Source organism: Malurus melanocephalus, unplaced genomic scaffold (assembly GCF_030028575.1).
Source record: "Malurus melanocephalus ecotype Western Australia unplaced genomic scaffold, MMel_1.1 scaffold_71, whole genome shotgun sequence".
Classification (NCBI taxonomy): Eukaryota; Metazoa; Chordata; class Aves; order Passeriformes; family Maluridae; genus Malurus; species Malurus melanocephalus.
Genome location: NW_026623303.1, coordinates 2,143,063 through 2,158,187, shown reverse-complemented (window position 1 = coordinate 2,158,187; position 15,125 = coordinate 2,143,063). Strand labels below are relative to the sequence as shown.

At 41.9% G+C, this 15,125-nt stretch overlaps 1 protein-coding gene across 4 annotated transcripts in view; it reads left to right on the top strand.

The window, feature by feature from the left end:
• Positions 1 to 424: 424 nt before the first annotated feature.
• Positions 425 to 15,125, top strand: part of LNX1 (ligand of numb-protein X 1) — a 148,615-nt gene continuing 133,914 nt past the window's right edge. For 2 of the 4 annotated variants that reach the window (XM_057366803.1, XM_057366804.1), the window contains exon 1: positions 2,847 to 2,949. The gene's annotated coding sequence lies outside the window, so the exon portion shown is untranslated. Of the gene's footprint in view, positions 508 to 2,846; positions 2,950 to 15,125 lie in introns of those variants that run through there. The other 2 variants (XM_057366805.1, XM_057366806.1) reach the window with 2 other exon arrangements.

The window sequence follows — 15,125 nt, the reverse complement described above, 5'->3', positions numbered from 1 at the left end:
GTTATTTTCTACAGAATCTGAATTCTATCCACAGTTTTATATTGTATCTAAGTCCATTTTATTTCTAAAGCTTTTCTTACCCTTGCACAAACTCTGGTAAKGGATTGTATGGAAACATTCTAAGTACTTGTAGAATTGCAAGGCAGTACACCAACGTGCATAAAAGAAACCACTTTAAACTTGTAGAGACTGCTTCAGGCTTCAGTTGATACTGCCAAACTTAATCTTGTAAATACTGGCCTTTACTGTTTCCCTGTGTGTAAATTCCCAGTTTGCTTCTCAAAGACTGTYTCTGCCCTCAAATATTTTGCAACATGGCATTGTAAAGGCGTTTATTTATCACCTCAGCTGCACCYGAGGCCTTTAAATAATGTAGCTGGTGACCATCCATAATTGCTGCTTATCCACAGGGACCTAGGCAAGAGTAGAGGGAGAGGCCACTGGTCACCATCTCCTTGCACAGGAGAGCTGGGCTCAATCTTGGCCTCGGGACAGGGGGATGCTCTGGTAAGCAATGCCTTTGCATGGGGGTATTTCTCATGTCTGCCCACTGACTCTTCCATTTCTGCCCATTTGCTGCATTCTTTGCTGTCCCTCTGCTGTCTCCCCTCTGAGGCTTCCCACTGTAGCTGTCATGCCTTGGGTGTCACAGTCCCTGTGCTCCTGCACCCAGATGCCGAGTCCCACCCTCAGAGCAAGAAAGCTCGAGTGTTTTTCTTGTAAGTGCACAGTGGGTTTTTTCATGTGAGCTAAAAAAACGCTCTTTTCCTCAGACTTTGTTCTCAGAAATGACTGAAATATTTGGGCTCAAACAATTAAAAATGCATTTGAAGAAGAATTTAGGCTTGGTTTTCCTCAGTCCTGCTTCTGATGTTTGTTGTTACTGTCTTAAAGGGGGAAATGGGCAGCTGTAATAGAATTGGGAAAGGATTGAGAAGTGCTAAAGACAGGTCAGGCTAATCATGCAGTCTCTGTTCTATATACATAAAGAACTTAAAGTGTTTATATTTCCCAAAACAGTGCTTGACAGCAGAAAGCATTTATATGCTATCCAGTATCTGTGAAGTTTACCATAAGTGCTTTTAYAGTATGATTTAACATCAATAATAGTTCCATTTCATGCCAAAAATATTTATACTTTTTGATTGTTACAACCTATAATCAAGGATATTAATCAAGGATAGCTGAGAAAATACAGTGGGTGAGAGAAGCTGGGACAGTGTTTCCCTTGCCAGCACACCAGGGGCCATGGAGTACCCTTAGACCCCACAATTTCAGGTGAAATGGACCTCTTGTCTGATCCAGTATGGCAGCCTGAACAAAAGAGAGATTTTGATGAAGCAAACAAGGACAGACAGAAAGCTGCAGCTCCTTGAAGGTGGGGTAATGGCCCAGGAGGGAGGCAATGGCACTGCAATCCTGACAATAAAGGCTCGGTGAGTGAGGCTTCAATCAGTTAAGAAATGCAGTAGCTCTGCTGACTCACAGCTCAGGACCTAAAATCCTGGAGGCTAGAGGCCTGGACTAGGAGCACAGTGTTCAATTGCAAGGAAGGTGCCTTCTAATTTGATGTGATGGTAAGCATCATCATTTTTCCAGAAAGATGTGGTGAAGTAGCAAATGCTGTGCTGCAGCATACCTAACTTACTCCTTCTCTCCAGTGGTTTTTATCTCGTTTTGTCAACAGGATGTATTTTGTGGCTGCTCTTCGTTTACTCATACGAAAGGACAGTTTATATTTCCTCTGTAGGACTGTCCCTATTTTATAGGGCCAGCTGCTTGMAAGAAGTTTTGGAGAGTAAAACTAAATGAATAATTTCATACTAAGTCACATAAAATAYATGCGAAACATATTTTTTCCACTCTGGCTTTAATTTACTTGGTCACAATGTCACAGGGGACTAATTTTGCCATTTTCTGGAGGCATGATTAGATTATTGTTGTGTATGTCTGTCTGGTTTTATCAGCCGTGTATGGCACCACATCAAATAATGTGAAGTGACATGGCTGGTAGAGTCTGACGGGATGCTCTGGGAGAGCCTCTGAGCACAGATGTCATCTTTAATGCATCTACAAGGAGTTTTGGAGTGCACTTTGTTCATCCTCACCCTTCCCTGTAATTAGTGCGCCAGAAAGATCCTGCTCCTACTGTGATGGTCCTGGGAAACAGTTCATATATCTACTGCCCATAGATGTGGGCCACGTCTCTTGAATTATGATATCCAGAGGGTAGAAAACCTCTGAAGATATCAGTGTCCTCTTAAAGTAACCACAGGAACATCCAGAACATTTTACATTTACAGTGTCTGTTGCTTTTGCCATTTATGCAAGATTTCAAAAGTTTAAGTAAATCCTTCTGACTTTTCTTCCTGTGATTGATGGCCAGAGTCTGCTCAGCTTTCTGCCTGGGGCAAGAAGAGCATTGCTGGCAGCTCTTTGGGCTGTGTGACCTGTTTGGGGTTGCTTGTGAGGAACACATGCCCATGTGCACCTCTCTCCTCAGGCCACAGGAAGCAGGCAGCCCCAAAAAGTGCAGCAAAGCTCTCCCTTTGCTCTCATCTTTAAATCCTATCGAGGAGGGGGAAGTAAACATCAAGGGAGCCCTTGCCCCCTTGGCACTGGTCCTTGGCCTCGTGCCACCTGGATCCTGTGCATTGTTAAAGAACTGACATCGCTCTGCATAAGCTGAAGCCTGTCACAATTACAGTAAGATTTCCTCCCTATGCCCCAGCCTGAAGGTCAGTGCCCCCACTACCTCCCCTGCAAACATCACATCTCCCCTAATGCTAATGGGGAAGGTTAAAATTGACCAGGAATGTAGAAGCAGCTCCCAGATGRACCACAGCCAGAGCCCATGATTAAAGACATAGCAGGCTGCAGGTCGGCTAAGGCTGCCAGCAAGCCTCCTGAGCAGGAAGAAAACACTTAGAACTGTCAAAGCACTTAAAGGTAGGATACTGCTTTCTGGTCTAGGCTCCTTTTTTATTTGTTACTTTTTGTTTTACCTAATTTTTTTTCACAGAATTCATGCTGCAAACAGTAGCTTCCTGAAAAAGTTCCTCCTAACCTGAGCAGTGTTTTGAGTTTTTAAAGGATCAAGGCTGCGATGACTGAGAAGGGTTTTCAGCAGGATCAGGCTGTGCTGCTCTCATCTCTGGTGCTGACTCTCCTAAGTTTTACCGAGTCACTTAAACCCTTCTGCAGCTTCACTGCAGCATGACTTAAAACTTTTTTCAGATTGGGAGCCTTCTCTCCTAAGACTGAAATTTCTAAGAATGAGGAACTACACAATTCTCTAGAGGTATTGTGCAGCCATACTTGAAGTTAATGACTGCATGAAATCAAACATGTTACAGCCTTTCTCTTCTTTTATATTTTATTTACTTTGTGCATTTGAGTTGCTTGGGGGAGGAATCCTGGCTCTGCTGCTTTCTGGGTACTGTCAACCACAATAATACCAAAATATTACCCTTTGGGTATAGAAGTTACGAAGTTTTGTCCAGACAGTCATTGTGTCAGTAACTTTTCCTACTTCTACATGTCTTAACACAGGAACAGAGGAAACATTTACACTTCTTTTTTTCTTAATAGGAAAAAGTGATGGCTAAACCACATTTTGGCAGGGAAGTAGGGATAGGTGTATGAGCTAAAATTTCTTTTAGCTCTCTTTATATTGGCTAATTGTCAAGTTGACTTGTTTCCATTCATGGCTAAGTACAGTACTGGAATTTATATGCATGTATATGTTTATATATGTATGTGTGTGAGGCATACATATATTTTTATAAACTTACTTTGTTGTCACTATAGAAAAAGAAATTACAGCTACAGCAGACTGTGTGTTGAGGTAGGTTTTTTATTATTATTATTTTATCACAGACAGCCTTAGATTGTACTAGTGAGCAGTAGAACAGTATTAGCAGGCTTCTACCTCAGGTCTGTGGGTATTTACTCTTCCTGATTCATTGTRTGGTGAGGAAACTGTAACAGTGCGTCAAGATAAGCGCTCAGCACGCAAGAAATAAAGTAGCAACTAAAATCCATTTCCCTGRAATCATTCAGCTGCATCTCTTGAGATGTTTTGCACTAAGCCGAAATCTGGGGTGGTTTGGGTATCATGCTGAGCCACAGTGAGTTCAAAAGATGATATTGTTCTCTGTGGATACCCAAGCAATGAAAACCAAAAAAATTACATAGATTTTGTTGTCTCTTTTCTGCCCCTACTTTCCTGTATTAGACCAGAAGTCAGTCTGACCTTGGACCTTAATTTCACTGACTGTACAATAGAAACAGGAGCTGTAGCAGTTACAGCACATTGCTGGATCAGAAGTCCTTTGCAGAAGAGGACTTTTTGCAAACAGAGCTGTCCTGCCTGCGCAGGATGGGATTGTTGGCATCCACTCATACTTTCAGTATTTTGCAAGCACAATTACGAGTCCTAGTGTTTTGCCAAGTCTGATAAAATCTGGAATTTGAAATTTAGAAGACTAAAGTGCTTCCTGAAAGAGAAGTCTGCACTATGTAGACTATGAGATTTGAAATTCAAATTCGGCTGTTGTTCTGGCCAAGGAAATCCTCCAGCCAAAGCACTGCTTTAATACCAGGGAATCAGCTGGAAAAGAACCAGCATCACAGAAGTCTCTGCATGTAAAAAGTACAGCTTTTCTGACCTGTTGAGAAATGTGCTTTGTTGAGAGAAAGGGAGCTTTTTTTTTTTTTTTTTTTTTTTTTTTTTTTTTTTTTTTTTTTTTTTTTTTTTTTTTTATGTCTGTAAGCTGTTAGCAGAATTCTCTGATTTATGGAGAGTATTTCTTTCTCCATCTGTTTCAAAGACCCAAACTGCTGGTGATTGGGTGTGTGARGTTTGTCCTTGGTCAGGATGGCAGGTGATCACAGCTCATCGCTGTCTGATGAGTGAAAAGCTAGAGATTGGAAGAAAACACTGTGTCAGCTTTACTTGGTGCCATGGAAGGATTGATATTTATGATGTGCATAATGAACATCCAGTATTTTGTATCACTCTTTCTGTACCATGAGTGACTGTCCCCTTTGTCTGAGTTGGGGGGAATCTTAGTCTAACACAGACATTTTAATGAGGTTTTCAGGTTCTGTAGTGTTGGTGTTGGCAGGGCACCCCACAAGGTGCACAGRKACTCTCCAGGCRCCTTGCTGCTTCTGGACAGTCAAGMAGCTCCTCAAGGCACCTCCTTTTATCCACAGCAGGCTGCAAGTTTGTATTCCCCACCGGCAGCTGTTGGATAGGCCATTGAGATCCACATCTGCAATTTCTGGGCTGGACAACAGACATTCTGTTGGATGAAGAATTTTTCTTCCCGACCTTAATTTGGCTGTGATTGTCCCAGATTCTCTCATTTGGCCTCCAGTAGTTTGGATCACTGAGGGAAGATCACCACGGCTCTCTGCTCATTGCATTGACTCTGCACAGCCACAGGTCTGCTTGGTTTTTGCTTTGACATCTTGTAGTGGGGCAGCCTAGCTCCAAAATCCATATTCTTGGTGACCATCCCCAACAAGAGGGGTTCTTTGGCATCCTGCACTGCAGGGCTGGGAGGGGCAAGCACGGGCCAGAGAGGCTTGTTCTTCTGCTTGGATTGACTGGTAGAAAAGAAATACAAAGGGTTCCTTTCTGAACTGCAGAATAATCAGAATAAAGGCTCACGAATATATACGCTCAGTCAGCATCCAGAAGGTCTCATCAGTTAGCCTTGAAAGTTTTATGATTCTTTGGCTCGATTTTTAGCCTTTCATCTTTGTACATTGAACTACCAGCCTAATGCGTSCTCTGTTTCCCTCTTGTGAGTAGGAATAAGCCAAAGAACACATCTATCTAAAAGATGAGAAAGCAGGGGGAGGATAGAGAAAAGAAAATCTTTATTTTTAGTGCCATTTATTTCTGTCCTGGTGGAGGTGTGTGAGACTCCWAAGTGTAACTGATTCATCATGAGAGCTCAGCAAGGTCTGGTTTCTGCCAGCCTCTCAGTTCAGAGGGTACTGTGGGAATGATTGCATCCACACAGAGTGGTGTCTCTGCTGATGTGGCAATGGACTAGCTCTGGAGGCTCCATCTATTAAATTACAAGTCAGTGTATTTGAGAATAAAGCTCTTTAGTGTGTTTKCATATTAATTGCCATTAAATTGTGAGAAGGAGGGAAGGGAGGGAGGGAATTAGATAATTCCATCTCTGTAGAGTAATAAGAAATCATCACATTGTAAGCTGGATGAAAGCCATTGCCAGCTTAACTGTAGTACACATTGTGCTGGTGGGCAAGTTCGCTTCAGGTATTTCTGAGTTTGGAATAATTGCACTTCCCCTTCAATCAATACCTTTTGTGGTACTTGAGCATGTGGCATGGCACTGCAGTGGGATGCTTAATTAAGTTTTAATGTGACTTAAGTGGAAGGTTAGGTTTATAAACACCCTGCTAAGCTGATTCACACTGCACTGAAAATTGGACTGTGTTGAGGCACAGACACAGATAATCATAGCAAGGCTCTGAGTGTTCCTCTGATGTTCCTTAGATTACACTGAATTTGGCTTGGCTTGCTGGAAAATTTTTGGCATCCATTTAAGTGGGTTTCCTGTAACTTTTCTAAAATTGTTTCAGTCTCAAAATCCTTGTTATAGACACCCCCACATCCCCCAAACATGTATTTTTCCCCCCCTTATGGTATAATATTAATGTACAACATCAAGATGTTAAAAAAAAATTACCAGAATATAAACTCCATTTCAAATTACTTTACTTTTTTATGCAGTGCTTTATATTCAAGAGCTATATCTAWAAGACCAGACTTCTGTGAACTTTTTATTTCATGAATTGAATAAACTAAAGCCTACTAACGAAAGACAAACATGTAATGTCCCACCTACACAAGCAGCAGTACAAAAAAGATGCTCATCTGGAATGAAATCCACTTGGACTAGAAAATAATGTGCATCTAGATGAGTTGTTCATCCAGAAAGCATCCTCTCCTTCCTGTTTTGAAGAGCCTTTCATACTTCCTGTATGCAACAGAGCTCTTACTTTTTATTTTTAGTTGAGATGGAAAATTGTTTTCTTCCAACACTGTGCAAGTTAAATGTCTTTGTCGGGAGGTTATGATAGGTGTTAACATGTTTGGTAGATTTGTACAAATCCATTGGCACAGAGCAGAAGTGTGTGTTGTGTCTATAGCCCTTCTGACACCGSTGTGAGGACAGTGCCATATTTTCAGCCTCTTTCACAAATTGCTACATCTTTGATTAATCATTTAAAAACGTGGGAGTCTTTCCTGTGTTCCTGTGTGAGCAAGAATGTGAAATTTCTTCTGATGAATGAGACCAGTTTGCATGATTCAGTTTGTCTGACCAGTTAGATGACTCTAGCTGAATTGCCAGTCCAGTAACTCCTGAAAGGAGAAGARGTATCATCATCCAAGACAAAGCCTGTGTTCTGAAAGCAGCCCAACATTCTGGAGAAATGTGCCTGGAAGACTAATTATGATTACAAATATTTGAAAGCAAATATTTGTGGCACGAGAGCCAAGGCTATGACTACCAGCAGTCATCATCCTCTGAAAGAGAGCCACTCATTTACAAATCTAACTCAGTGGAGGCATTGCTTGTTGAGGAGCCTCCTCTGAAAACCAGACATCTCAATCTAAGTGAAAACACCACTTCCATTTCCTGATCTTCTAGAATAAACTCTAATCTGGTCCCTCTTGTCCACAGCAATTTTAATTTGGCAATGRCATTTCCAGGAAACATGTATAGCTGCTTAGAGCACCACCTCTGTACTTGGAAAAAATAGCTGAAATTCAGCACTCAAGCCTCTAAAGACGAACTATTTAATCCAAACCTATTTATCTCTCAGATCTGAGCCCAGGATTTATAGCTCCTATCTGTAATCACTCAAAAGTTAATATTTGACAGTTGTGAGTTTTTCTTACTGAGAGATTTCTTGCAGGCTGAGGCTCAGATGGGAGGACATCTTTCAGGCTAAACAAAGACTTTCTAAACTTCATGTGAACAGCAGCAATCAGCCCAGTGCCACTGCTGAGCAACAGTGGATTGTGGTCATGTATTTTGGGTTGTTTTGTGTTTTGTTTTAAACTTTTTGCATTTCTGAGGCTGGGACAGGACAGAACAGTTCCTGTGCCAGGCTCCAGGGCTCCTATCCCCAGCCCCAGTGAGACAGGAAGGCCTCTGGGATTACAGCCGATGCACATGGCTGTGCTCCAAGGTGCACATTTCCTGCAAGAAGGCTCAGCTGGGAATGCTGAAAACCAGCTGGAAAACCTGGTCCTACACAAGGCTTCTTCACTGGAGCCTGCACTGCAAAAATAAGTCAGATGGAGTTCAGCAGCGTGAGCAGCTGATCCTGAAGGTTTTTCCAAATCAAAGGTGGCACGAAGTGCTTTGACAGGGCCCTCACACAAGGCTTACGTGTGSGCTGCCTCCCTTGCAAGGGAGTAAAAGCTCTGGCCAGCACATACCCGAGGTGTCTCTGCAAAAGCCCACGGCTCGTGATTAGGATGTGCCACCATTTGGGCTGGCCTCCCTCGGCTCAAAAACTTTTGCACTCAGAGTTGGACTCCTGGCTGTGGCAGCATTGAAGCTCACAGTCTYCTCCTCTGGGAGCACCTGAGGCTCCTGCACCCACCCAAGGGCTGCATCCTTCCCCCTCATCCCTCTGGCTGCAGGAGCTGCTCCATCTCCCTCCTCCCAGGGCAGTCACCTGCAGCGAGTGAAGGTGCTCCTGCATCCTCAGTAAGGCAGCATCCCTCTCGCCTTCATCACCTGCTTGTACACCTCTGCATGAAGTTAAAAAATAATAGGGAAAAACTACTCTGCCCTGACAAACTGCTGCTCCCTTTGCAGAAGYTTTTGTTTATTTGTTTGKTTTTTTGCAGCTTTTGTACGTAAAGGGTTTAGTTTCCTTTTCTCCCCTTCATTAATTGGTCTCTGCTGTCACAGTTTGGATCTCCAGTTTAACACAGAGACAAATTCAGACCACACATGGAGGCTGGAGAGGAGATGATGACCTAGTAGAGCTGCACACCAGGTGCATCACCTCCCACACAGTGCTTGGGCCACACAAATGTCCCTTACTGTGCCAAGCAGAAAAAGTCACTAGCCACTGACTTAACAGGCTCCCTGCTCTTTCACTGGAGCTGTTTGCCTCCAGGTATRTCCCTTTCTTGCTGCTGATGCACCCAGCGGTGCCTGTTCCCCTGCAGCTTTCTCAAACTGTGTTTGAGGTCCCAAAGCAAACAGATTTAGGGCTGTACTGCCACCCACTATGGTGCAGAAATGGGCAAGTCCTGGAGGTGCTGATTTGCTGGACTTGTAGCCTTCCCAGAGCCCACAGGTTTAGAAACTGGGCTCCAGGGAAAGGGATTTCCCTGGCACTGACTGCTCCCAGCAKGCTCTCTGCAATGCAGATCAATTCACCATTGCTGTTTGGCTTCGTGTGCAGAAGAAGACAAGGACCCAGTTTCACAAACCAGTGGTGAATGCACATAGCTGTGTCAGGTTTCCTTGCTCCTCTTGCTCTCAGAGAAAGCTTTCCCTCCAGCTCTTGAGGCAGTACAGCTGTGCCACTTAAATATTTTGGCTGCTTCCCTCTGGTGCCTCTCCTGCAAGACCTTTACAGAGAAAACTGCAGATGTTGAAAACACTGGTGAAATATGACCCATCAGGTTTAAGCTATAAAATAGTTCAGCCTCTGTGATGTGCTGCCCTAATTCTATAACAGTTCATTGCTTGAAATGAATTCTCACTTAAATTCAAAAATTTAAAGCATTGTGACAGAAAGGAACCAGTGATGTTGATTCATATGCAAGGCGATGCCTCACTTTTTCTTCAAAACCATTGATCATGGGTATGAGAGAGAGACAAACATCACCTCAGCTTTTTCAGTCTTCATAAATTTGGCCTGGTTTAGTGTCTGTCAATTTTACCTGACCCAGAATACCACCATAAAACCTGTGTTTCTCCAGTAGGTTTTATGGGCCATAGGAGCTATTCCATACTCCCTCTATTACAGACTGGCAGTGGGCTGAGACCCTTACTGCTCAAAAATCTGCAGCAATAACTTCACATGGGAGCAGCTTGTGTCCAGGCAGCCTGCCCTGAGGTCCAGAGGCTCTGCTGTGCTGTGACAAGGCATAGCAACGTGGTCCCCATCTCTCCTCCACTGCTTTCCCTTCTGTCTGAGTGCAGATGTGACAATCCGAGCATCAGTTATTAATTCGTAATTGTAGCATAAACTAATGGTAAGTTCAGAGAATTGGTAATCCCTTCTCAGTCTAGTGCTTGGTCGTTAAATCCTGTTTTTGAAGGCTCTGGTACTGGCATCTCTATGCAGTGGTGGTTAGCACAAACATAAATATCTCTGACAGTGCTGAAAGAGAGGGAAAATCCTTCTTAGGCTGCCGGAAATAATGGATTAGGCCATGAAACCTTTTCATTTTAAACAGAATGATTTGGCCAAGGTGGGCTGTTTGCATGCAGGCAGGACACTTCTGTACMTTTTAGAATTTGTGGTTAAAATATTCCCCTCAGACTACCTTTTCCACTCATCTAGCTTTCACAAATATTTGACTTGAACTGATACTGCTATTAATCTGTTTAGAATGCTGCTGTTCTGTTTACACAGAGAGGAAAGCTGTAAGCCTGCTTGTCCAAATAGTTTTAAGCAAGGGCAATGCTGCTTTTTAGCACCTGGCATAAATATTTGGAAAAATTTATAAATCCCAGATAACCTTGCCTCTCTAAGATGTATTTACTGCTTCCTAAAACCTATTTGCTAAAGGTCTTCTCTTTTTTTTTTTTTTTTTTTTTTTTTTTTTAGGAAGAGCTTGAGTTTTTTTCTCTGTGAATTTCATTTGCACGTCCTTCATGATTGTAACCAATGATGTGACTTTATGAATTAAAATGTTTGTCTATCTATATTTGTACAGATAACACGATCTGGCAGAATGCATCGAGATCTCTTTTAAGTGCCTGTGAGTTAAAACATGCCTACTTGAACAGATCATTTCAGAACAATGCAGTAAGCTGTCTCAAGTTCTGCATGTCCTGTTTTTCCTCTTGCATACATTTGAATTGCCTTATTATTCCCTTGAAGGTTTCCTGAGAAAGATTGCCTTTAAATAATACAAATCTCAGCACCGCTGCAGTATGATGGAGCTTTGTTTTGAGGCTGTGTTTTCGTTAGCTGAGGTGTGTCTGAAACAGGTTTGCTTTTTCATTAGTTTTTATCCATTACCAATGTTTTTTTTTGTCATTTCTGTTAGGAAAATATACGTTATTGCACATGGAAGGGGAAAAATCCCTTCAGTATTCTTGAAACAGTTTATGGTTGGTTTTTTTGACTGTGAGCCAAAAAAGAAAGCAATCGACCAGAATATTTTTATACTATTATGATCATTATACTGATACTCCAAGAGTCAATTGTGTGCTCTACAGTCTAAGCAATCTCCCCACAGAGCAAGGGGGAGTCGATCAGGAGTGTGTTTTGTGCATTGAGTTTTCTAGGTAAGTGCTATGAGACAAAAATATCTTTATGAAGTGTTTTCCCATCTTCATTTAAAGTTTCTGCGATCTGCTTTTTTTTCTTTTTTTTCTTTTTTTTTTTTTTTTTTTTTTAAAGAAAGAAAGCATTGCTTTTGCACGAGAGCTCCTTTGAATTTGAGAGATCAGTTTCAGTGCGCTTGACCTCTTGTACTACTTGTTCAGCTTTTCAGAAAACATTAGCTTCTTGGTTTGTAAAATCTGGGTCTGTTGAATCACACTAATAAAAGTGCAAATTGATGAAGACTAAAACTGATCATTGGAGATAAAGTGCGTTATAAATAGTGATGTTATGGACAAGCACAAACTCACTTCCAAAAAAAAAAAAAAAAATTATCTAAACTTTGAAATGAAAAATCCAATTAAAAAATATGGGAAGAATTTGGGATTTCTTARCATAATTTCCACCTGCTTCTGTCTCACTTATCTTGGGGAAAACAACATGGGAAAATGCAAGTAGCTGACCCAGAGGAGATCTGGGGTTGATGGGATCTGCCTGTCAGGGGCTTTGTGGGCATTGAAGGGGAAGAAAAGGCAGTTCAGTGATGGAGGAGAAGGAGTCTGGAAAAAGCTGTGGGTGGGGAAGCCATGGATGCTCAAAAGAGAGCACACTGTAGAGAAGGCAAGCTGAGGGCCAACCAAGCCAGGAAAGTTTCAAATATATTCAGGTATCTTCTACCAAGATTGGAAATACAAACCAGGTTATTTGCATGACTGTGAAGTTACATCAGATCGTTTTTATAGTGATGTGCCCAAATATCACCTGGAAATTACAATCTGTTTTCCCCAGGCTCCATGCATCTGGTGAAATTTCGTAAATTGTCCCAAATGCCATGTGTGCAGGAAATGAGTAGTCATGCAGATAAGGGAGTGATGAAGGGGTACATATTTCGTAAAGAAGTCAGAGGAGGAAGAAATGACAAAATTTGAGAAGCATTTTGAAAGGAACTGTACCATACTTACATTCTGTGCAGTGTCATGTATAATTTCTTTTTAGCTCACAGCAATCTGATTTCTTTCTAGTCAGCTTTCTCCTATGCAAAAAATCCACTAAGTTGCATTTAATTGCAGCCCAAAGATTAAAAAATGATTTGTTCCTCTTGAACTGATGCTCTGTAAATGTTCCAAGTGCCTGTAACCCATACTGTATATTGCAGAGCAGAGCAATTGCACCCCATCTCCAGGAAGTTTGCCAGAACCCTCTTCTCTGCATTGTCTCTAAGTCAGGAAATCTAAACATGTATTGCAGTTTGTCAAACTTCCCAAAGTGCTGCTATATGCTTTGGGGCATGGKGAGACTATGTTTATACCTCCCTCAGCCATGAGCATGACAGCAGGGAAAGAAGAAAGGAAAAGGAATAATGGGAAAGAACAGGAGTAAGATGTTCCCAKTGGAAACTGCAAGTATTGGTACTGCAGGCTGTCTGATTTTGTAGTTGGGGGCCCATCCTCAGCCTTTGCACACAGGCAGCCAAATGCCTGAAAAAGCTGACAGTAATTGAGCTGAGTGYAATTTTTCAGTCAAACATTTTTGGAGGTAGAGGGAAGGAGAAAGCGAGAGAGGAAGAAGAGGTGGTAGATGTAAACAAAGAATCTGTATTCAGGGACATGGAGAAATATTACGAATTTGCATAGGTGTCAGCACAAATTAATTCACAAATTCTCTGTGTTAGGAGAATGGAAATGCAAATACTGTTGTCTGACAATTAATGTACTTCATTCGACATAAAAATATTGATAGATTTTCTTCCTGTGTGTCTAATTACATTGGAATAAAATATTGCAGTTTTGGTGGGAGTTTTATGAGAAAAGCAAGATTGAMAAAACACCTTTTTTAAATGTGTACTTGGTTCAATAAAATATTTGAAAAATATTCATCAGGATAGTCTTGAACATTATCTCCATCCTAACCTCCCTGCATATTTCATACCGTTAGTATTTACAACCTTGCAACAAGGCTGTAAAGGAGCTTTTCACAAAGGCATAGAGTGATGTAAGAAGGGGGAACAGACTTAAACTGAAGGAGGGTGGACTTGGAWTCGATATTATAAATAAATTCTTTACTCTGAGGTGGTGAGGCACTGGACCTGGTCCAGAGAGATTGTAGACTCCCCATCCATGGAGGCCTTCAAGACCAGGTTGAACCTGCAAGTATCTTGGTCTAGGGACCTCTGACAGCAGGGGGTTTGGAACTAGATGATCTTTAAGGTTCCTTCCAAGCCAAACCATTTTATGATTCTATGATTAAATGGTGGCCAGAAGAAACTTTTCAGGGAAAGGCAGATCAGGACATGCACACCATAGTGCTCCCTGTGGCACAATCTTCAGGCCATCAGCAGTGTACATTGATGTTGACTCACGATAAATGTGATTAGGGTTCACTGTTCTACAAAGAAGTACACACACCACAGAGCTTTTCCTGCAGGTCTACCCAGTTTTATGAAAACCACTTCTCCAGATAACTATATTCAGGCTGAAATACAATAATTGGGCCTGGGTGGGGGCTGAGATGAGCTATGTCCTGCAGGCCCTGGCTGGTGAGGAGACAAGAGAGGAAATTTAGCTCTGCTTCATCTGCTGTCCCTGAGCAGACCTCTGCAAACATGAGACAGAAAAATTTGTGCTTGAAATAGATAAGTCCATGWTGCAGTGTTTCATGGCAGGAAAGGTTTTGAAAAATGAGCAGCCTAAACCTTATGTGCTGCAGAGTAATCCAGGCTCTTCTACAGTTGCTGAAAAAGTTTCATTCTGCATCTGAAATGCCTGTACTTCCAGGACAGGCTCTGAGTTTTATGACCCCAGATGGAACAGAAAATGGTTGGGTTTGGATTCAGCTCATCAAAACCACAGACAGAAACACTGAATGTAGCCAGCTCCTCATGAACAGGCWTGGGAATGCTCTGGATGCTGTGCTCTGTGGTTATCTGTTACTTAAATATGCTGCCCCTAATTTATGTCTGTAACAAAATTCATGATAGGGACTACAAGACAAAACTCAGTAYAGCTTCTACAATGTGCTTCTCCTACTGAAAATCATGAAAGAATGGCTTSTTTCTTACTCCCTATTAACACATCCATTTCTGGATTTGCATTAACCAAAAGGTAACAATTTCTCAGAAGGAGCGAGGATGACAGRAAGACTGAACAGCTGGGGGCTGGAGGAATGGATGAATGCTGTAGAATCAGAGTCTTTCCAGGTCTCCTGAGCTCTTTCTGCTTTTGCAACAGTGATTAGTTTGCAGAGCATTTTTTTCTGTAATTTAAACCTATCTGTTTTCATGGATGACTCATTTTAAGAAATACTATGCTGGATGAAGGCAAATCTGTGATATGTACTTAGAGCAGAAAAATCCTTTTTACCTTTTCACAAAAAAAAAGGTGAGATTTTCTATGCTGTATAGTTGAATAGTCAGCTTGAGATGGAAACAATTCCAGTACTGCTGCTAAAATCTAGTCTCAAACACAGTAAATCTGAAAAGATTTGTGTTGAGCAATCAGGGTATAACAATCCCTACTGAAAACACTAAAAAGGGTGGCATTCAGTGA